The 23,775-nt window shown below is 39.7% G+C and overlaps 1 protein-coding gene across 1 annotated transcript in view; it reads right to left on the reverse strand.

The window, feature by feature from the left end:
- pgr (progesterone receptor) overlaps positions 1–22,600 on the reverse strand; it is a 119,796-nt gene extending 97,196 nt beyond the window's left edge. The window contains exon 1 of the mRNA XM_008108067.3: positions 22,044–22,600. The gene's annotated coding sequence lies outside the window, so the exon portion shown is untranslated. The remainder of the gene's footprint in view (positions 1–22,043) is intronic.
- Positions 22,601–23,775: the final 1,175 nt, after the last annotated feature.

Raw genomic sequence — 23,775 nt, forward strand, 5'->3', positions numbered from 1 at the left:
GTTCCACCAACACATATCTGTGCATAGCATGCATCCAGGAGCTCCCTTTGGGTAGGAAAATACAGATTCAGAGAAGATATGTCCTATAAGTCTTTAATAGGAAGAAAAGGAGAGAGGGAAAGCAGGAGCTATGACACTGTAGTGTTTGTTTTAAAGCCTATGTTTTTCCTGAATGGGATTCAAAGCCACTTAAAATATAGATTAAAATAGAACATCTGAAGCCATCCTGCCCAGATCTCTATAAGTTATACACTGCTGTTCCAGCTGAAGTGGAAAAAGAGCGTGTGCATGCACTATTTCCACACCAAATATAAAAAGAATTTGGTGGCTTCCAGATGTGGACAAAAGGGATTGAAGAGAGAAGAGAATGAGCCAGATGTGTACCAAGTTAGAAATGACTGAAATATGTCAAAACAGTCAGGAGTCTTGTGGCATTTCAAAGAGTAAGAGTCCAATCCAAACTGATCAAGAGCCAACTGAGTTCAATTTCAAAGCTTTATTACAGTCCAGAGATCCAAATAGCTCAGCAGTAAACAGTACACAAAGTGTGGACAGATTAATAAACTGATTAATTTATACCCTGTTTTTTCTCTCCTCAAAGGAGACTCAAAGTAGCTTAATACAGAGCCAAGTTTCAGCCTGAATCTAATATAGGAAGTTGTCTTATCCTGGTTACCTTGGAGAGAAACTTGACAATGGTCAAAGTCACACGGAGAAGATTATCAACATAGAATTGGGTTATCTACCAGGTAAGTTTCTCATTAGTCGATTAATAATACGTTGTCGAGCCTGCTTATAAAAACTACAGGGCAATAAGATGAAATTTATAAATTCAGCTTCCTAGTTATTGCATGGGAAATTTTGAAGAAATTTGCCATAAGGTATTGCTATGTTTTCCAAAAAATCACATTCTAGGAACAGAAGTTTTCCATCAACAGCTGGTCCTACCTAAGATCTCTCCCTCTGCCTTTCTGCTTTTGTGTGGGTGTACAAACCCATGCTTTGTATCCCATAATTGCCACTATTTGGATAAAAGCCATGTAAAGGCTTTTAAAAGGTGGTGCAGTTCAAAAGCACTGAATAGCAGCAATATGAAAAGGGGTGGAAACTGTTTAATCCATTATTATTTTGCAATGGAGGTGATCAGTCATCACCCATAACTAAAAAATAGCTGGAGCCATTGTATAAATAAAATTGCCATGTAGCTATACAAGGAGAAATTGGCTATCCTCTTTCAACGATGAACTGCATCAACGTTAAATTCATTTTATTCTTAAATATTTTTCTCTCTTCTATGCCTCTGACCCCAAATGTTGCTCTATTATGTTCTCTCTTAAAACTGATTACATTATGTCTTCATGCTATAGGAATCAAATAAAAGTAACACTGTGTATTTCACATTTGTCATTTTGGGGATAACTTTGTTTTCCTAGGAGTTGGAGAATCCAAGATGCAACATTCAATCAATTGAAATGATCTTGCTGTATGTGGAAGCTTCTGATTCCAAGAAAAAGAAAAATATTCCAGGATTTTAGAGGGGGTGTGTGGATCAGATGTCACTATACTTACGCAGTTGCTTTCATTTCGTTTCCAGTTACAAAAACAGAGAGAGCGACATTGTTACGAATGAGGGGAAAGGGACTGGCTAAAAAACTGAAAATGTGAATTCCCATGATGAGAAGTAACCCACTCTACTGTTCACACAATATTTTCAATTTCATGCCTATGTTAGCTGTACATTTTTCTCCTCCTCCTCCTCCTCCTCCTCCTCCTCCTCCTCCTCCTCCTCCTCCTCCTCCTCCTCCTCCTCCTCCTCTTCTTCTTCTTCTTCTTCTCCTCCTCCTCCTCCTCCTCCTCCTCCTCCTCCTCCTCCTCCTCCTCCTCCTCCTCCTCCTCCTCCTCCTCCTCCTTCCTCTTCATGACTTGAGGTGGGTTACAGTACAATTAAACATATAAACCTTGTAAAAATTCTATAAATGTTACCTTGTTTTGCTGTCCAGAAACATGGATTATGTCAGCAAGGTTATAAGAACTATTGTTAAATATTTAACTTGTGTTTGTTGGGAAACAAGAGCACAGTAAATGTGCATGGTCTTTCTCTTCCCCAGCTGATGTGTAAATTTAATACCGTGGGCCCTTGGTATCCACTGGGATTTGATTTCAGGACACCCGTCCTTAGATGGTTGAAACTTCTGATACAGAATCCATAGATATGGAAGACTGATTCTATTTGCATTTTTATATATCAGAAAAAGTACATGCCTCATTATAGCTTCAGCTGGATAATGACTTTGTTTGATGTCTCAAATATGAACTAACTCCTAAGCTTAAATATTATGTTCCATACATCAAAGGAAGAGTTCAGAATCCAGAGGTAGGTGGTAGTGAATCTACACAAATCCTAGTTGCCCAAGTTGTGCTATAACTAAAATTTCATTTACATAACTAAAATATTTTGTGGTATGTCTTACTTACCCATCTTGACACATGCCTCAGTTACATTCAATTTGGACTTCTGTTAACATGCACTACATGGTTCTGCCTCTGAAGAATGTTTGGAAACATCAGTTGGTCCAAAAACTTGCACCAAGATAGTTATCAGGAGCTGGTTATAGGAAACCTGTAATTCCTTTGTTACAACAGTTCTGCTGACTTCTATTCTGTTTCCAGACATAATTTGAAGTGCTGGTTATATCCTATAAAACCCTATATAGCACAAATCCAGGACATCTGAAAAACCTTGTTTGCTCATTAAAGCCTACCCAAATCCCTCTGCTCTGTTTTTTTTCCAGGCAAAATTGGAAGTGTTGGAAGTCAAAATTGGAAGCCATCCTATATGGCTCAGTTCTAAGCTGAAGGATCATTGAGAGAAGACTTTTTTCCCCAATCCTACCACCTTCCCAGACATGTTTAGTGAAAACACAGGAGACAGCCTTCTCTGTGGTCGCTCCCAGATTCTGAAACTCCCTTGCTATTATTTTATTTTATTTGTATCCTTCTCTTAAGGGATCCCAAATGGTTCATGCCCTGCATTAAAACAATACAGATGAAACGTCTGAAATGCCAAAATTAAAGAAGCAAATATATTTTGGAGACAGAGCTCAGTACTTTGAAAAGCTCCTTTTACAGTTCAGCTCTGAAGCGGGAAGGCTCCTTTGTAGCAGAGCAGCCAACCTCCATGGTCCACAAGTGCTATTCTGCATCATTGAGACTAAAACTAAACCAATGGCAAATTAACAATTTGTTATCTGTTTGAAAGCTGTTGCATGAAGCAATTCCTGTGTCTCATTGTTAAGTGATTTCAGCTACCATAAGAACAGTGAGTTTGGAACCCTGGCGTGTCTAGGTTTCCAAAAGGCCAAAGTGGGTACAAACCAGTAGAAAGCAAAAAATGGAGGCTAATTCTCAATAGCCAGAGAGGATGTCAGTGGAGAAAGCACTCCAAAGTACAGAAATACCACAATTGCAAATACAGAGCATTTTTATTTCTCTTGACAGGTATTTAAGAAATCTGTGCCAGATCATGGTTGGTTGAAAAACTGTCTGCCTATGATCCGCAACTTGAATGGTCCACCTCTGAGAGGGGTACAGTCCAAAAGGAATGTGGTGTGGCATTGGGAAATGGGTCCTGGATAGGCTTAATAGGTTAGCTATGGTTAGCACAAAAGAGTTAGTCCAATGTACACAATGGATACTCAGGGATGATGATAATCTCAATAGATAAAACAGGCTGGAGACATGGGCGCTGGATTTTTCCCACAGATAGCCCTGATCTTATCAAATGGAGCAGGAAACGGACCCGGGAGCTCTGGTGTATTTTCACAGACTATTTCCCCCACACCTTCCAATTCATTGTGAGGGGATTATGAAAATTAAGAAAGGGGATTTAGGTGAGTCCAGACAATATTCCAAAGGCAATTCTTAACAAATGTTTAGGTGAGACACAGGCACACGCTTACTGGGTCTGGTGGAGCAGCTGCTTCTATTTTGTACTTTTATACATACATTTCATAATTAGGGGGTCCAATTTATCAATATCATCAGGATGGTGTTGAAGAAAATGACCCTGAAAATTGCTAATTGAGGTGGCAGTGAGATTTACCTAGGTATTAAGAATAGCTTACTTTGCTCTTTTCCTCATCCAACTTTTTTTAATGGACAGTTCTTCTAACCCCATTAAAAATTGAACATATGTTTTGATTTCAAAAGAAGAACATATACAGTATGTTCATTCTGACCTTTAAAAAGATATAGCATACCCTCTGATTGTCCCATTTTGGCAGGTACAATCCCAATTGATCCTTTGTCATCCCACATTTTAGTTGCTTTTGAAATGTACTTTCTACTTTGTCTTTAGCTGACTTCAGTTGCTGCAAACTGAGTTCAAAGTCCAAAAGCAGCTTGTTCTCAATTAACTCAACTGGGGAGAGGAGAGGGATGAGTGGAGTCTTCCCATTCTCTGCCAGCTGAGGTGAAAGCAAACAACTGCAACCTTTTCTAGTGTATGTGTGTGTTTTTAGTCTACAGTACAAAGTGAAATAATTAGTACACATTATTCAGCCTTGATCCAGAGCAGCAACTTCATGGCTATTTTTTTTTAAGGAAACGGGCTGTTCAGATCAGTAAATATAACTAGCAACTAATGTCATGTCTCATTGGGTCTTCTGCAAGTAAGCTTCAATTTTTGTTTCATCTGCCTAACACTGAAGGCATTGGGATAAATTCCGTATGTTCTTTAGGCTTTCCTTTTCCCATGCACCCCTGAGAGCTTAGATACAGCAGCTGAACAGCGTTTGTGTCTTCCTGAGGTTTTACAAACTTTCAATATGACCCCATTATCTATGGAGGTTGCATTTCAGGACCTTATACATATGCAAAAGCATGCATAACAGCAACTCCTGTTGAATGAACAACCTCCAGCAGAAGCATGTCATAGAGTCACACTGAAGGACTGAGAAAATGCCTAGAGAGGGCACCACTTTAATATCACTTGGTTCTCCAATGCAACTCTATGGGCCCCTCCATACAGCCATATATCCCAGAATATCAAGGCAGATTAAAACCTGGTAAAGATGCTTCCAATGCCAGAAACTACCGACCAATCTCCCTCTTATGTCATCTATATAAAGTCTATGAGAGGATGCTATTAAATCGACTAGGACCTGTTATCGAACCCAAGCTTATTGCACAACAAGCAGGTTTCAGACCAGGGAAAAACTGTACAGGTTAAATTCTTCATCTGACTGAACATATCGAGGAAGGCTATGAGAAAGGCTGCATTACGGGAACAGTCTTTGTGGACCTTACGGCAGCCTATGACACGGTGCAACATAGAAAAATGCTGCACAAAGTCTACCATATCACCCGGGACTTTGACTTTACAAAAACTGTCCAGACCCTCTTAGAAAACCGCAGCTTCTATGTGGAGTTTCAGGGCCAGAAAAGCAGATGGAGGAGGCAAAAGAATGGTTTACCCCAAGGCAGCGTTCTTGCACCAACCTTATTTAATATTTTCACGAACGATCAGCCACAACCACCACTCACAAAGAGCTTTATATATGCTGATGACCTTGGCCTTACAACACAAGCAAAAGGTTTTGAAACAGTTGAAAAGCAACTCACCAATGCCTTGAAAGATCTCTCCAGCTACTACAAAGAGAACCACCTGAAGCCTAACCCTGCCAAGACACAAGTGTGTGCTTTCCACCTACGTAACTGCGAAGCCAACAGGAAACTGAAAGTTACTTGGGAAGGCCAAGAGCTCGAACACTGTTTCCATCCTAAATACCTTGGTGTCACTTTAGACCGAACACTAACATATAGGAAACACTGCATGAACACCAAGCACAAAGTAGCTGCACGCAATAACATCCTGCGGAAACTGACTGGCAGCGCATGGGGAGCAGACCCACAAGTAATAAGAACATCAGCCCTGGCCTTGTCTTTCTCAACTGCAGAGTATGCCTGTCCTGTTTGGCACAAGTCTGCCCATGCAAAGCAGGTGGACATAGCACTGAATGAAACATGCAGAATCATCACGGGATGTCTTAAACCTACACCTGTTGATAAACTCTACAAGTTAGCTGGCATTGCCCCTCCTGACGTGTGACGGGAAGTTGCTGCTAACGGTGAGAGAAAAAAGGTCGAACATTGTGAAAGCCACCCACTGCATGGCTATCACCCTCCTCCCACCAGACTCAGATCAAGGAAGGGCTTCATGAGAACCACCACTCCTCTTGATGTTCCCCCAGCAGCAGCAAGGGTGTCCCTCTGGGCAGCTAAACCTGGCAATTCTAACTGGATGGCCCCCCAAGAGGGTCTTCCTCCAGGGGCAAACCAAGAATGGGCAACTTGGAAGTCCCTGAACAGACTCAGAAGTGGAGTGGGCAGATCAAAAGACAACTTGGCAAGGTGGCACTACCTGGAGGAATCCTCCACCTTGTGTGACTGTGGAGCTGAACAAACAACTCAGCATATGTATGCTTGCCCACAATGCCCTGCCTCATGCACGGAGGAGGAGTTGTTTAAAGCTACAGACAATGCGGTTGCTGTTGCCCGCTTTTGGTCCAAAACTATTTAGTTGCTTGTGATTTCTTCTTTTTTTAATTTCCATTATTTGAAATGTATTCGTTGTACAATGCTTTTGACACGAAATAAATAAATAAAGGCAGATAATCCACAATATTTGCTTTGAACTCTGACATCTGAGTCCACACTGCCATATAATCCAATTCAATGTGGATTTTGTACAGCTGTGTGGAAGGGGCCCATGACAACTTCTGTATCCCGGAAAGATCTAGAAAATGCCAAGAGAGAACGTATTTTGTCAGACATGACTAAATAAAACAGCTAGAACAGGTCCCTCAGATATGGAGTCATGCTATATCTTTTTATGTTACAACTCCTCAAATTCCTCAGTTAAAAACAAAACAAACTTTGCTACACTCATCTTTTACACATTGGAAGCACATCAATAGCATATTTTGCACTTCAGATAATTTAGCCTACAACTCCCACCAGCCCCACCAGGAAAACTAGGATTGTGGGACTTGTACTCTAAAATATAAGTCCATTTGCAGAGGATTTTGAAAAGTCTGGCAAACTTTTTGCTGTTTAGATTTTTAAAAATTGCCACACTACTGAGTTGTACTAAGGATGCCTGCTTGTCTAACCTTGATTGAATTGTGCTGCATGTATACGCAATGACCTCACTTGGGTCATGAAATGTGTGAATCAGTGGAGCAAAAAGTACCACTAGTGACCTTGCCATTAATAGCTCAGCTTTGGGAGTGCAGCATTGTGTTCCTATTGCACTGTGCTTTGATTTCCCTTTGATTTAATATGACCTTATTCAAAGAAATGGATACAACAGCACTAATCATATATATATATATATATATATATATATATATATATATCTCAATCACAGCCACATGCCAATATAAGGTATCTGATTCTTAAATAAGTTCTGTGACATTCAATTACACCAGCTCCTAAGGCAATTGGCATAGATTATGTGCAACACTCCTGAGAGATAGACAGACAGACAGACAGACAGGCAGGCAGGCAGGCAGGCAGGCAGGCAGACAGACAGACAGACAGACAGACAGATATCACTCAGGAGTGTTGCACATAATCTATGCCCATTGCCTTAGAAGCTAGTATAATTGATTTTCACACAATTTATCTAAACATCAGACACCTTATATTGGCATGTGGCTGCGAATCAGCTAAGCAATTTGCCATTTTACAGACATAAGGAGAATGTTATTTACCTGTTTGACACAGGCCCATTCTACACTGCCATATAATCAAGATTAACAAAACAGATAATCCACATTATCTGTTTTGAACTGGAGTATATGAGCCTACACTGCCATATAATCCAGTTCAAAACAGATAATCTGGATTTTATCTGACAGTGTAGATGGGGCTACAGAAGCATTTTGCAATCAGACATCCTGCTGTGATTTGTTGGAGACTAAAGTGCTGGGGTGGGGAGTGGATCTGAAGCATTAGCAATCCATAGTAATTTCAAAAAGAAAAGGATCCCTACCAAAATGAAATGTTTCTACAATCCTAGATCTTGGAGGAGCAACAGGGTCCATCTAAACACTTGCAGAAGTTTCTCCTTTGATGATGGCTGTCCCAGATGGACATGAATAGTCCTGGATAATTTTCTGTCATTCCATCTTTTCATCAACTTTTCAAATGGGTTGCTGTGAGTTTTCCAGGCTGTATGGCCATGTTCCAGAAGCATTCTCTCCTGGTGCTTTGAGAATGCTTCTGAAACATGGCCAAACAGCCTGGAAAACTCCCAACAACCCAGTGATTTCGGCCATGAAAGCCTTTGACAGCTTTTCAAATGTTCCACTTTCTTTTGCCTCCTTCTATGCTTCCCCATTATCCTCAGTTTACTTCAATTGCTGCAGAGCTCAAAGTGTAAAAGTAGTTTGCACCCAATTAACTCAGTGGGGGATGAGTCCTCGTAGACTCAAAGAAAAGAAAAGTGTTGTAGTCTCTCCTATCATGTGTCCTACCTCATTTAGACCTTTGTGATCTGGAGCCCATTCTGATGTTGCTTCTTCTCATGAGTTCTAGTTTTCATCTTTGAAATATTGAAATGTTTGCACCTGCTGTGCTGCACATTCCCAAGATGTTCAACTTCAGCTGAAATCTACCCTCCTGTAACTTTAGGCAATCAGATGTTGTGCTTGTCCTGTTTTATGTGACAACTCTTTCAAAAACCAAAAAGTGCCATTGAGAACTTGCTTCTTTCCTATTCCTTTTTCCAAGACAATCATTTCTGCCTCCTTCAGCCCTTTTCATAGCATTTGTTTTCCACATTCCTGAACATTTTCATTATCCCTTTCCAAATCCTTGCTATATTGTGCTTATCCTTCTTAAAGTGGGATGTTACCCAGAACTGGACAAATATTCTAGATTAAGTCAACTATGTATTCATTCATTTAGGCTGAACACCTATTGCTTGTGCAAGCAATGCCAAAAATGACTTGTCTACTCTGTTGGTCACAGTGGAAATTGCATCTGTATGTTCTCCTTTTAAGCAACAACCAAACTAATTCTTCATCTGCTACTAGAGCAGGGGTCCCCAAACTAAGGATTACCCTAAGTCTGAAACGACTTGAAGGCACACAACAATAACAATCCTAATGAACTTGACTATCTCATCAGCTAAAAGCAGTCCCACACTTCTCATTGAAATACTGGTAAATGTATGTTGGTTATCATTATTGTTCGTTTTAAATATCGTATTGTTCTTTCATGTTTTTTTAAACTACAGATAAGATATATGCAGTATAAATAGGAATTTGTTCATTTTTTTTATACATAGTCTGCCCTCCCCCCCAACAATCTGAGGGACCATGAACTGACCCTATGCTTAAAAAGTTTGGGGACCCCAGGTTAGAGAATGCCCCAGATAGTGCAACCATTTGTTCGGTGGTTTACACAAATGTAATAGGCTTTGCAGCACTGAATAGGATCCCACTCTTACTCATCCTGAGAACTGTAACAAAGGTTGCTAGTTTTTTGAAAGGGAGAGTCAAAATTAATTCCACATGATACAGACAGTCTAGGAACGGCCAATAACAAAGTTATGTTATATATAAATATCAAATTAAAATGTTGATTACAGTTACCCTGCTTTTCTCTTAAAAGTAACATATTGTCCCTTCTTAGCTGCTCAATTAACTTCCTCAAACATGTTGCATGCCAAGAGCAACAGCAAGTAGTTGTTGCAAAGATAGACTCGACTCCCTTTCTCAACTCTATCTATAAATGATATGATTTCTGGTCCACAAATAAGGGTTATTCCTTGCATTATAGGGTACCTGCCAACTCTATAAGGTATAGACTTTCTGCCCCTCATCTCTTATAATAAATACATTATATCTTTTAACATGGCACCACTGTTTGTAACCATTTGCATGCTGGCATTTACCCAAGTGGAAAAAGCCATAGCAGTATTCCAACTTACTTTATTTGTTTGGGCTGAGGTACAATAAAGCCATTATAACCACTGATCATAATAATCAAGAAACACAAAGCCAAGAACAGTGCCATATTAAACCAAATGGATACAGGACTCATTAAAGTTGAAGAGGAACATGAACCATTGCATGGCACAGAAAGCCTTTACTAGCTATTCAACACAGACAGCAACACAGCTTTGATATTACTCGGTTTCTTTCTTCTGGAGCTCCTGGTTGGGTAGGATGGGGCAAAATGAATTGAAATCCACATGTATCTTATATGGAAGCATATTGCTGGTGGTCCTTTTCATTTATGAAAGTGAAGAGTTGAATTACCCAGAGGTCCAACAGGCACTAAGCACAGCTGATCATGCAAGGGTAGGACCTGGTCTTTAATAAGCATCACAGATTATGTACTGCCTTTTATACCCAATTCTGTCACATTTGGAGTTACTTCTCAATATATTTTAGGTGTTTTTGAAGTGTCCATTGTTGATCTAGCAGTTATAGGTAAATGATAAGGGGGGATTCATTTTAAAAGGCTCCAGTTTCTATTGCAAATATCTTCATGTAGAGCTGGGGAGAACGTTCTATCTGAAGCCCTGGAGAGCTAATTAAGGTCAAGAATACTGAACAAGATGGGTCAATGATCTTGGATGGTACATGGCAGTTTTCTACCTAGTAAGTATAGTAGATAATGCATTTCTTGGAAGCTTGATTCCTGCTGAGAATTTCTACTTTATTCTTGCTGAAGATGTGCGTGATAAGGGCAAGGAGGCACTTTAAGCCTGAAAGAGGACTGAATCCATCAGTTTCAGAGAAATTCTATATGACTGGGGCAAAGAAAAAAGACTAGGACCCAAAATACAAACATATTTTATCTCAAAAGTTTACTGCTATGGTTAAGGTTTAGTTATTTTGTGCATTTAGAAGGAGGAATAGCCATGTAAAGGTTGGGAAACCAGCAAATGCTGGTTCAATGGAAAAGGGGGTGAGCGCATCTAAAGAACCCCAGAGGCCCAGAGTAGGACCTATAGAAGAATCACATTTTGGTTTCTTGGCTTGTATCCTTCATTCCTGCCACTCACCAAGGAGACAACTATGGAATGGCAGCTGATTCTTACTTGCACATTGAGGCAGGGTGTGTGTGCTGAGAAGCAGAAGGCAGGTCAGGCATGGCATATACCGTGTCGTCCTCCAACAGAGGGAAAATATCTTGAATGTTCAAGAATACCAAGGAGGCAGCTAAATCCATTCCTCTTATAGCACTGCTGCCTCAGGTGATTCCCTCACTCGACCTAATGGTAGGACTGGTCCTATGCAGTGGACACTGACAAAAGAGAATCTGAGAAACTGGAGAGCTGTTGCTGATGTCTTGACTCCTACCCAGAGTTAAGGTAAGAGTTAGAGAAACAAACAAGGAGTGCTTGGGAATATAGCCCTCCCATTTCAAGATTGTCCTCACAGAAGATTTAAAGAGGTGATGAAGGGCAAGCTGGTGAACACACCACTTTGTCCATCAGTCAAGGGAAATGGGTGAGGGGATCCCGAGTCTGCTTCCTCTTGCCATGGAGAATTAATCATCAGTGGCAATAGCCTGATTCAACTCAATAGTAATGCTGGCCATGACAATTATTAACGGCATGATAATGGAGAAAGTAGTCCTTTTTAGAGCCTTTCCATTGATGACAGAGTTGACATTATCTTCTAGAACAATGATTCTCAACTTGTGGGTCTCCATGTATTTTGGCCTACAACTCCCAAAAATCCCAGCCAGTTTACCAGCTGTTAGTATTTCTGGGAGTTAAAGGCCAAAACATCTGGGGACCCACAGATTGAGGATCACTATTCTAGAAGTTCCAGATAGCTCCAGGGACTTATTTATGATAATGATACTCTCAGCCCCCATCTACACTGCTAGATAAAATCCAAATTATCTGCTTTGAATTGGATTATATTAGTCTACACTGCCATATAATCCAGTTCAAAGCAGATAATCTGGATTTTATCTGGCAGTGTAAATGGGGCAACAGAGGTAGTTTTCTCAAACTGCTGAGGTGATACAAGTGAACCCAATGATTAGCATTCTGCTGTTGTGACCCTGAACATTTCTTGATACAGTTATCGGTAGGGTTGAGCGAAAAAAATCGTAAAAGTTGTTAATCGTAATAAATTCGTTAATCGTAATAGATTCCGAGGTGGTTTGGCGCTTCAAATTTAACCTTCCAATTCGAAGCGTTGGAAACTATGCCTCAGAATACCTTTGAATATATGAGAAATATCCCTTCCAAAGGGCTCTTAAAGAGGTTGCTGGAGAGAAATCTCCCTTCTCTTTCTGGTTGCAGAAGGGAGCTTTGCAAAGTTGCTGGAGAGAAATCTCCAAGCGGTTGCTGGAGAGAAAGCGAGCTTTGCAAAGGGCTCTTAAAACGGTTGCTGGAGAGAAATCTCCAAGCGGTTGCGGGAAAGAAATCTCCCTTCCCTTCCCAGTTGCAGAAGTAGAAGGTTTGAAAAAAATATATAATAGATAGTATCATTCTTGGAAGGGAAAAGGTTGCATTTTAAATCTATGTTTTAGTAGTATTTCTTTTAAAATTCGCTTTATATTTGTCTGTATGTTTAAGTCCCATAGGAAGAAACCCCTCCTGGTTAGAAGCGGGCTAAACCCCATCGGAAGAAACCTACTCCTAAATTATCTTCTTATCACAGATTATCTGGCAGTGTGGAGTCATATAATCCAGTTCAAAGCAGATAATCTGGGATCCTGGGATATAGGGGCAGTATGGAAAGGGCCTCATGATGAATCTACACTGCTCTATATCCCAGGATCTGATTCCAGATTATCTGATTTAAACTGGATTATATGAGTCCCCACTGCCATAGAATCTAGGATATGAAGAAAAGTGACGGATCTGGACCAAGCTTGACACACAGACCCAATATGGCCAGCTGTGAATCCTGGGGGAGTTTTGGGAGGTTTCTGAAGTTTCCGAAGGTTTGGAAAGTTTTGAATGTTTTGCTTCAAAATTCGGAAATGATTTTAGAAATGAAGCGCCAGTGCCCCCTACCTTTGAAGCGAGTATTGAACCATTTTTTTCATGGATCGCTCATGCCTAGTTGTCGGTATACCATTTTAGCTCTAATAATTTTAGTCAAATTTTAAGAGTTTTAAAGAATTTAATATGCAATAAATGTGTAGAATGTATTATGTCATGTGTATTTAAGCTGCTTTTTAAATAATTTTTATTGAGTTTGTGTTTTACTTGTTAAATCTTATTCTTGCCATTGAATGTTTGCCACTGTGTTTTATATTGCTGGAAGCTGCCCTGAATCCCTTTGGGGAGATAGAGCAGGTTATAAATAAAGCATTATTATTATTATTATTATTATTATTATTATTATTATTATTATTATTCATCTCTATCAGCAAGAGGGAAATAGCTAATATCGTGACATTTAAGCAAGCCTTACATAACAGCAAGATGTGGAATTTAATCTAATTTGCCCAATTTATTTGGTAGCAAACTCTTGTTTCCAATATTCAGTCATTCTACTTCCAAATAATACTACCTATTATTTCCTGTGATTCACGAATAGAGTCATTTTCTTTGTGTCCTTAGTATATAAAAAAGCTGATAATATGGTGTGTGTCTATGTATGTGTGAAAGAGCTTCAGTCTATCAAAAGGGGAAATCTTTAATTTGATTTTTAAAAAATTGGAACAATTTGTACTGAATCTTTACAGTAATGTCATGTACTAATGGGAGGCAGAAAGGGAAGCGGAACTGAGGTGGGTAAGAAACTAACCCTCAATACTATAACTATATCTGAAATTGATCTGAGATTATATGTAATACTTGGTTCCTAAATACAGTAGAAAAGAGACCACTACAAATTGCACAATAGAATATAAAGATAAAGCAATTCACTTCCTTTTTTGTCTGGTTACTATTGCATCATAGAAATGAATGTGCATACATGTACATGTACATGTATGCATGCACACATGAATAAACATATTGATGGAGACTGGCTCTACTCAGAGTGCTCTACCATATGACAGAGGTCAGGCTGACATCTCTGAAGATCTACTTCACAATTCTCTAAAAGCCTTTTGTCATGTTGCTTAGAGACTTTAATACATGTACTTCTCAGCACCTTCTGTCCCAACCAGCCTGATATGGGAGATCAAGGCATGAAATGACAGGAGACAAAATCTACTATCAAAGTCCCTGAAATTGAGTTAGCAGAAGAATTGGGGCTTCAGAAAAGAAAAAGAAAAGAAGAAACTTCCATCTAATGTCTAATTTATAAAACTATCCACCATTGTAACTAACACTGGTAGATTTATCTCTGGTTATAGTTTCTGTTGCATTACTTATAAAATGATCATGAATTATCTGAAGCAAGAATAAAAAAACTACAGGGGATTGATGGCCCTATCATTAGGTATAGTGAGGCAGATAATAAACATTAGTAAAGTGTGGGCTTATAAAATCAGACCAAATAGTACTTTTGGAATAAACTGAGCTCATAAAAACATCTTCTTAAAAACTGTTGGCTATTAACATCTGTGTTGAGCAACAATGGAAAAAGAATGACAATTAACCAAGTCTGCATAGTTTTTAAAAGTAGTTTTATAAGTGTGGTTTCTACATGGTTTCTTCGCCAGTCTGAAGCAGCAAAAGAAGAGCACACATTAGACAAACAGCTGGCATGACTTTTGTCCTACATCTGTAAGCATATGTGTTTGGTGATTGTAAAAGAAGGAAGTCACAACTTTTTTCATGCAATGGCATTCACCCATCCCCACAGGAACACAACTTCTCTCAATGACCATTTATTGACCAATGAAGATCTGCAGGCTTCAGAAAAGAGTCCAGCTATGTCCCCATAGGCAGATGCAAAGATCCTGGAAAATGATGATGTTGTTGTTCTGTGTTTGGCTACTGGTTATTTATGTATGTATATGTGTGTATTTAATACTCCACTTTTTTACCTTGGGACAGGACCATTAAGAACAAAATGAGTACCAGTTTCCAGTACCACATCTTTTACATACATGTACAAAACCCACTCATAATCATTCACACTATCACAGACAAACTTGGCAATGAAAGTTTGTTGTCTTGTGACTTGCATTAAGTAGAAAACATTTTCAGTTTTCTTATTTATCAAAACAAGAATGACTCACATCAGGAGTTGCATCCTTACTTCAAGGCCTAATTGGGGTTCTTTATCTTGGGCTCAGAGGAGAGAGTCCTTCAAACAGAGCAGAGATGGAAACTATCAATATGTGGACCATATGGAATCCAAAGGCACACATCTAAAATTATGTCTGGTCAAATAATTGTCCAAGAGTTCACATATAAATATGGAGCTAATGCATGCCCTCTTAGAGCCTCATTTCCAAAATACCCAACTTACTTAAATAGTACAAGAAGCAACCAGAAGTTATGCATGTCATCTCCAATCCTGGCAAATGCCAAGCATGCTTCTAAGTCTGGCACTACAGAGATCAAGAGAAGCTGAAAATTGAGTAGAGTAACCTTCTGGCTTACTGTATGTGCTCACTCCTGAAAGAGAAAATGCTTTCAAATAAAGGACTAACCTCACACTAAACCTTGATGGACACATGGCCACCCAGTACCACAATCATTTGTACATTGGGTCCTCAATTTTCCCTCCTCATAGGTTTACTAGCATTCCTTGTACACTTATTTTATAAATAATATCATCCCTCGGGGCCTGCTGAAATAAGTGTTTTGGAAACAAAAGCAATGACTGTCTTTTCAACTTTTTATTACAGCATAGTCCAATGAGTGCAATCTCGGGAGCTCTGTTTTATTTCATCTTTCCATCGAATGCCAAATTAAGCTCATTAAAAGTTTAATGGACCAAGCCTAAGCATGTAGGGAGAGCAGAGTGAAAGATTATCTAAGTCACTAAAACATCTGGCAAAAAGTGAGACCTAGGGCATAGGTATTCAAGTAAATGTTAAAGACTTTTTAATCTGCTGGGGTTTTTTTAAGTCTGCACCACTTCAACCAAAGAGGAGAATTAACAACTCCAGCTGTTGGCTGGCATATAACCTGCTTCATACGCACACACACTACAGTAATATCCCATTTGCAGGTGATTGGCAGAAGGCACAAGTTTACATCTGTGCTGCATTCAACCGGTGTCACTAGGGTGGACCTCCTTCATTAGTGGGCATGTTCTGCCCTATTCTCTTTCCTAACAGCTGATCTCATGTTAAATCTATTGTGCTACCCCAACCAACTAGAGTTCCAGATCACTAAAATCCCAGATCCTAAGACATTGGGCTAAACCTAAAACCTAGAGACACCATGGTGATGCCATAAAGCAGTGGTTCTCAACCTGCGGGTCCCTAGGTATTTTGGCCTACAACTTACCAGCTGTTAGGATTTCTGGGAGCTGAAGGCCAAAACATCTGGAGACTCACAGGTTGAGAACCACTGCCATAGAGAGTGATCCCACTGATCATCAACCAAAGTTACTCATAGCTTGTCATTCAAATATATCTCCCCTCCCCTCCAAAGGAAGGGGTTAACAAATTAGAGAAATGAAGGATCGCCAAAGAGTCTTAAGTATCTTCTCCTTTGGAAACTGCAATAGTGAGAAGAAATTAGCACACAGTACAAATAAATATTTCTTTTCCATACCCTTTGACATTTCATAAATGAAAACTGGGCAAGTGGGGTCAAACAACTTTAGAGGGTGCTCAAGATAGTAAATTTTATTAATGAAAAAGAGAAAATAAACTAAATGCCTCATCACACTTGATAATGAATCCACTCTTGCAGAATTCTGGGGTTTGAAGTTTGGTGAAGTCTGGTTGTGCTGTTTAAAGCTCCCTCCCTAAAGTGGATTTAAAGGGAATCCAAGCTCTAGAGTGATGAGGTCCCAAGAGAGTTGCAGTGGTTTCCTTTTTCAGGAGCCTACTACTAGGAATGGGAAAATGCCACATCTTGTTATCACCTGCACTCAGTGAAATTACTGTGGGCACAACTGACATAAGATGATGAGACAGAGGGAAAAGAAGAGAAAATATGACATTTTAAAAGAAACTGAAAAAGAGAAACTAGGACATTTTAAAAGCAACTGGAAATTGTGACAGCAGTGGTAATTGGGGTTGTCCTCCCAAATCTGAGCAATTGAAGTACCCTTTTCTGGATAGTTCTCTCACCCTGAGATTCCTCCATTCCCCCGTGGTCGAGGGAAGACTAGTATAAAACAACCCTATGCTGCACAATTTCCTCGAGCATGACTTTCCATGTTTAATGCAGAGATAGGGAAGAAAATCCAGCCTAAAACTTATTGCTTTTAAAAAACTCTATTAAAATTAATCAATACATTTTAGTTTCTGAATTAATCTAGGATAAACGGAACAAATACAAATGTTGAGCACTGTAATAGAATTTTTGTGATTTTCCCAAACATGCAGACATCATCTTACTATCAGGAGGAAGAATCACTTGTTTATTTAAGATGTATCTTCACTGAGGCCAAAAAACTCTCATTCTTTATTTGCTATTATTGTGTTTATAACTTCAGACAATAAAGCCAGTTTCCCAAAAAAAAAGTTCAATATGGTATTTATGAGTCTGTTTCTGCCATTCCTGTTCTTTTTAGTTGTCTCATCATAACCTGTAAATCTGAGAAAACTAACTGGCTCAAAAACAAAGAGTGAATTTCATGGTTAGAATTTGGCCTCCCAAGTACGATGCTCTGATGCAAGCTATTGCTTCAAACCTAACAGAAGCATAAACTTAAGGTCTGCATAACATCTAGAGCCCTGCTGGATCAAATCAAACTTGTCTGTTATAGTATCTTTTCCACACTAGGCATCTAGACACCTTTAGGATTCCCAAAACTGGGACATGGGGGCAATAGGGTCTTTTCTATCCCCCGTAGCAACTGACATCCTCAATTGTGTTACTTTTAATCCTAGAGTTAACACACAACCATCACAACAAATAGGCACTAGTATTTATAATCCACTTTGAAAACCATCTAAAAGTGAGTGATGCTCTTTACACCATGTTCCATCCGTGCTGAAATTCTTACCAATCACCTTCAACAGAGTTTTAAGCCAAACATCTACTTAGTGTTTGCAGAGTGACATCCCACTGCTATGCTAATGTGTCCGACGCACAGAGATGCAGGAGGAGGATGTTGGCCACGAGGGAAATGACACAAGGGAGCTTTCCTGATGCGCCCAATTTTTGCTATTGTAAATTCAGGTCAAATGTTTGATAAGGACGCACTGGACATCTCCTTATGCAACATCCATAGAAGAACATAACCTGATGAAAGACCTGGTTATGTCCAAAAGAGACTTGTATGGCCATCTCTAATTTGTGTTTTGGTTGTGTATTCTGTGATGGCAATTATTTTGGAATATATGGCCCTTGTAATCCATTACAATTATGCTATTCTATAAATCTATGCATAAGGTCAAATGATGTGTTCATGCTTCGGTTCATATGTGGAAATAGGGTGGTTTGTGAGCCAAAGTTCTATCTGGATGTTAGCAGGGACAGTGGAATTCCTGACCCACACAAACCTAAAACATCTCCATCAAAATATTCAGTCAACTCTCCACTTTTTTGTCAATAAACCCATTCAAAACATGAACACAGTTTAAATGCTAACCTCCGAGATGGACCCAAAGGATGATATCCAAGAGAGATCACAGCAGACCTATAGCACTCCCACATCATTTCTCTGAAAGAAACTGTTCACCAATTTGACATAATTTTCCCCATATACTCCCAGGGACAAGACAATGAAGGGTATTGATTCCCCTGCATTAGAACTCAGCCCTCCAAATAAAATTGACCTTCAGTGTGCCAATTTCTAGTCTTGCAGTTGAGCATTTAGAAATATAACTGAGACAGCCAAAGAAAAAGAACGGGTAAATGACCAAAGGAATGTGAACTAGCAAATAGATGAAGTCTGTTGTGGATACTTTTCAGACTCAAATTCTGTAATACTAGAAATTTGGAGAATGAAGGAAAAATTCTTTAGTAACCAGAATTCTTATTGTGAGGGGCAAACACCTCATAGCTACATTCACATGCTCCCTTTTTCTTTTCTGTGGTTCTTGCCTTGTTCACCTCATTTCAGCATTTCTTTGTTCATTTTCACATAAGTGCACACTCTTAGTCACCCATCCCCATAAATCAGTTTAGACTTGCCTTCTCAAATATGCCAACAATATGTTCTTATTATTGTGTGCTTTCAAGTTGTTTCCAAGTATTTGGTGACCCAAAGGAAATCTATAACAGAGTTTTCTGGGACTGAGAGTGAATGATTTTTTCATGGTCACCAGTGAGTTTTCATAGCCAAGGAGGATTCCAATCCTCTCCAGAGGTGTAGTCCAAGACTAAAACCACTACACCATGTAACAACATCTATGGACTTGGAAACCAGGAAATACTGCCTAGGTGATTCACCGAGTTACAGTCTTTTGAAAAATATAAGTTTTTGCAATTTTTAGTTACACATTTGTTCTACTCATGTTAAAAAAGCAGCTTTTTATACACCAACCCTTCTTTTGGTCTTTATATTTATCTGAAGTGCTTTCAGTCCATTTTGGTCCTCCAAACCTAACCTGTACAGATACACAGGAACCTTTGACTTACAGCTGATGAATTACAGCCAATTTTCTCAGATGGATTTAGGAGCAAATGAAACATTTTCAAGCTAATACTTCTGTCAGGCATTGAGACTGCAATGCCAATAATAAGCAGTCATTTCACTGAATGCCCTTCCATACATACTGATCATCTCACTTACAGCCATCAGGAGGAATACAGCGAAATGTATGGGATCAAAAAATCCCACCAAGCTGATCACAATATTGAAGTGTTACACACACTATCCAGGTTGTGCTCTGCCTCACCATTTCACTCTGGAGCCTTTCTAAATCTTTGCATGCCCTGTCCATTAATACTCTTCAAGAATCTGAACCTGATCTAATATATTTTTTTCTTTACAAATGTTTGTAGTTGTATTCAATATATAGATGGTCTGGGGATCTGTACCCCATGCCCTCCAACATTTCATAAATGAAAACCAGGACATTTGTCACCATGCAAAAGTATGTTTGAGATGGCAAACATTAATTGTAAGGAAGAGCATACAAGCTTCAGAGAGGCTCCAGCATGTTGCTTTTACTTATATCTTTTGGGAAAGGCAATACTTTTGTACCTTATTTTCATCTCTTCTTCCCATTGAGATAAAGGAGCAAAATATCTTTGTACTTTGATCTTAATTTGCAGCAAGTGGTGTAAGATGAGGTTAACCTCATCATCCCCATATTTTATGGGGAATATTGGTAGAGATTCTGTAAAAAGTTCAGCTCTGAAATTTCAAAGCTGCCATGTTTATCTTTATTTCAGGGGAGTGTGGCAAGCTCTCAAGATCAAGATTTCCAAGACAGGAAATACAAATTTGGGCAACATTGCTGATAAAATATACACTTATGACTAAACCTCAAATGAAAAGCCCTCCTGTCTATATAACTATACTGAAACATGGAGGTGACTCCCATTTCTATTTGACTGGAATGGTAGAACATGAAAGCATGTTGGTAAAATGACAGAACAACAAGAAATGGTTGTTGTTTCTCCTGGCACCAATAGTTGCCATTCTCACAGACAGGTCTGTTACATGGCCTTATTCTGAATAGATTTATTGGGGTTTGGCAACCAGCCACCAAGAGTTTCATCAGTCTGGCCACCTGTTTCCTGCCAGTGATCATTTCCAGGAAATCATTCTCCGGTAGGGCAGGCAGTCGCTTCTTCACCATTACAAACCTTGTCAGAACAAGGGTACATGGCACTACTGCGATGGAGCCAGCATTCCTAGAGTCCAGGCAGCAGAACACATTGATCAACAGAGGTGAAGATATGAGTTGCCTTCCTCCTCAATTTCCTGCATCCCAACATTTCACAGATGAAAACTGGAAGACACGTGGCTAAGCAGACTGCTGCAGTTTGCTTTTGCTTGAGAAGAGCAAGATTCTGCCTCTTTTCTCCTCCTCTTTCCTCTCCCTACTGCTAAGGCAATTGAGTTGACTCAGGCTGCCATATAATATGGTTTCAGAACACAGAATTGGATTATATGAGTCTAAAATGCCATATAATTCAGTTCAATAATCCAGTGCAATATCTAATCACATTGAGAAATTTCCACATAGTAGGACACTTCAGCCTCTTTTCAAGCATAGAGAGGTACTGAGCTTTTTTTTTTTTTTTCGTGTCAAGAGCAGCTTGAGAAACTGCAAGTTGCTTCTGGTGTGAGAGAATTGGCTATCTGCAAGGATGTTGCCCAGGGAATGCCCGGGTGTTTGATGTTTTTACCATCCTTGTGGGAGGCTTCTCTCATGTTCCCACATGGAGCTGGAGCTGACAGAGGGAACTCATCAGCACTCTCCCCAGGTTGGATTCGAACCAGCAACCTTCAAGTCAGCAACCCAACCTTCAAGTCAGCAGGCCTGCAGGCTCAAGGGTTTAAGCCACTGTGTCACTTTGCTCATATTCTGGGGTTGAAAAGAGACAGAAATGTCATGAAAGGAGGGAACTCTGAATACAGGCCAGTAATCATATTCAGAGTTCCTACCTCACACTTTACTCCCATCTTTATAACTGAAAGACAGATGGGATGAGAACCATCAATGTTTCCTGACCTGTTTCATGGAAAGGGGGCGGCAGGCCAAATAAGTTAGGGAATCACTGGTCTAGAGGGTCTATATGTTTAGTTTGTATCCTTCTTCTCTCCCAGTCTCTTGTATCCCATTAGGTTTCATGCAGTTCAATAGGATCCCATGGAAAGTAATAATTTTAACCTGGATCACTGTCTCTTATACGGTTTGGGGTGGAACAATTATATCTCATAGAAAGAAGTGGTTTTAAACTGGTGTCAGTCTCCTTTAATGCAAGGGGCTTTGAGCAGGGCAAGGGATCTCTTGGTTTTTGAATATTGTTGTTTCTCCTGATTAAAAAAAGAGGTAGTACTGACCTTGTGATGATTGTAAGATGAATTGCCAGCTTTTAGGTTTCCATGTGTAAGTGTGATGGGGAGCCAGAACTTGAAACGGGACTGCTGGCGATGTACGAAGAGTGCTTCTCTACCCATGCTTTCTCCTTTCAATGTGATGAGGTCATTAATCTGTATTCTGAAATGGCATTATATGGCCCTGAAGATCCAGCCTCATTTTGCAGCAACTGAAGTAAGTTAAAGGTATAGTAGGCAAATGGGAAGAGAGAGAAACTGGGGCATTTTAAAAGTGGGAAAATAGAAGATTAATAGGGCCTGTTTTTGTGGAGGATATGGGGTTCCCTATCCTTTCTGGTCTTTTCTTCAGTAATCATGCCTGCTAAACTAGGTGAAAGAACTGCTTTTTTTTCAGCAATAATATATTGTTCTGTTCTAATGCCAATGATTAAAAAAAACTGCTTTTTAAGCATTAAAAGTCAGGTATAGCAAAGTTTTATAAGGGTTGTTGTATGTTTTCCAGGCTGTATGGCCATGTTCTAGAAGTATTCTCTCCTGACGTTTCGCCCACATCTATGGCAGGCATCCTCAGAGGTTGTGAGGTATGGAGAAACTCAGCAAGGAAGGTTTATATATATCTGTGGGAAGTCCAGGGTGAGGAACTAGGGGCAGCTAACAAAGGATGCCCCCAGGCAGAAAGTAGCCAGTAGAATAAGCCATTCAATGCAAATTAGGGTGATTAACTGCAACATTCACGCTGGCCAACAACTGACAAGAGTTCTTCCCTCACCCTTGATAGCTAGATATCTTGGATAGATTGAGAGGCTGGATATTTGCCAAAGCATATACTTTGGCAAAGAGACTACCATGCAAACCACACTTGGTTCTGTCTTCCACAGAGTCAGATCAAACAATTCTGCTTGTGCGTACTTTGCCTCTTCTCACCTCAGGGACTGTGGCTCACTTGAGAGCCTGAAAATTCCAAGAAAAGCCTCTTCAGCTGCTCAATACTTGAACATTACCACATTTCTGGAGTAGTTTAATGTCACTGTGCCTTCAGTCTCTTAATGTCTGCTACAATTGTCTGTCATTGAGCCTGAGTGTTTTTTTCCTCCTGTTATTTGTTACCTTTCAAGCACCAGATGCCTTATATCTATTTTTTAAATGCACAAATGCCACACTCTCCAAAGTAGGTCCCACTGTGAAAATTGGGGCCTACACTAAAGTAAGCAATGAAGCATGGTGGCCCAAGTACACTTTGAAAATAAAAAGTAAATAATCTTTCCATCAGGCAGATCTTGGTAGTCACTGAAAAGCTAAGAAACAACTTTACCCTGAGGTATTATGCTGCCTAGCAACGCACACACCGGCCTAGTGAAATAGGTACGCTGACATCTGAAGTGCAAGGTGTCCCAAGAAGGATTACTGAGAAACACTTCAGTAACAGGAGAGAAAAGTTCCTCACAGTTTTCTTGTGAAAGAAGTAGGAATGGGTTGCATTTTGACATATCTGGTGCTTGGGTCAGATTTCTGCTTCATGCCATTCGCGATGCTGAATCTTGGAGCCTGGCCCTGAGTCTCTAGTTTTCATGGGTCATCTTCTGGTGGGAGAGGAGGGTGTAAATTCTCCGGGTTGGTGGGTTCACCTCCAGGGAAGAGAAAAGAACTGTGCGCAAATGTCTAATTTAGCTATTAAAGTAGCAGCTTGATACAGTTTAAAAGGTTGGATTTCTACAATTTGCAAGGACTGTCTAGA

Source organism: Anolis carolinensis, chromosome 3 (genome assembly GCF_035594765.1).
Source record: "Anolis carolinensis isolate JA03-04 chromosome 3, rAnoCar3.1.pri, whole genome shotgun sequence".
NCBI classification, from domain to species: domain Eukaryota; kingdom Metazoa; phylum Chordata; class Lepidosauria; order Squamata; family Dactyloidae; genus Anolis; species Anolis carolinensis.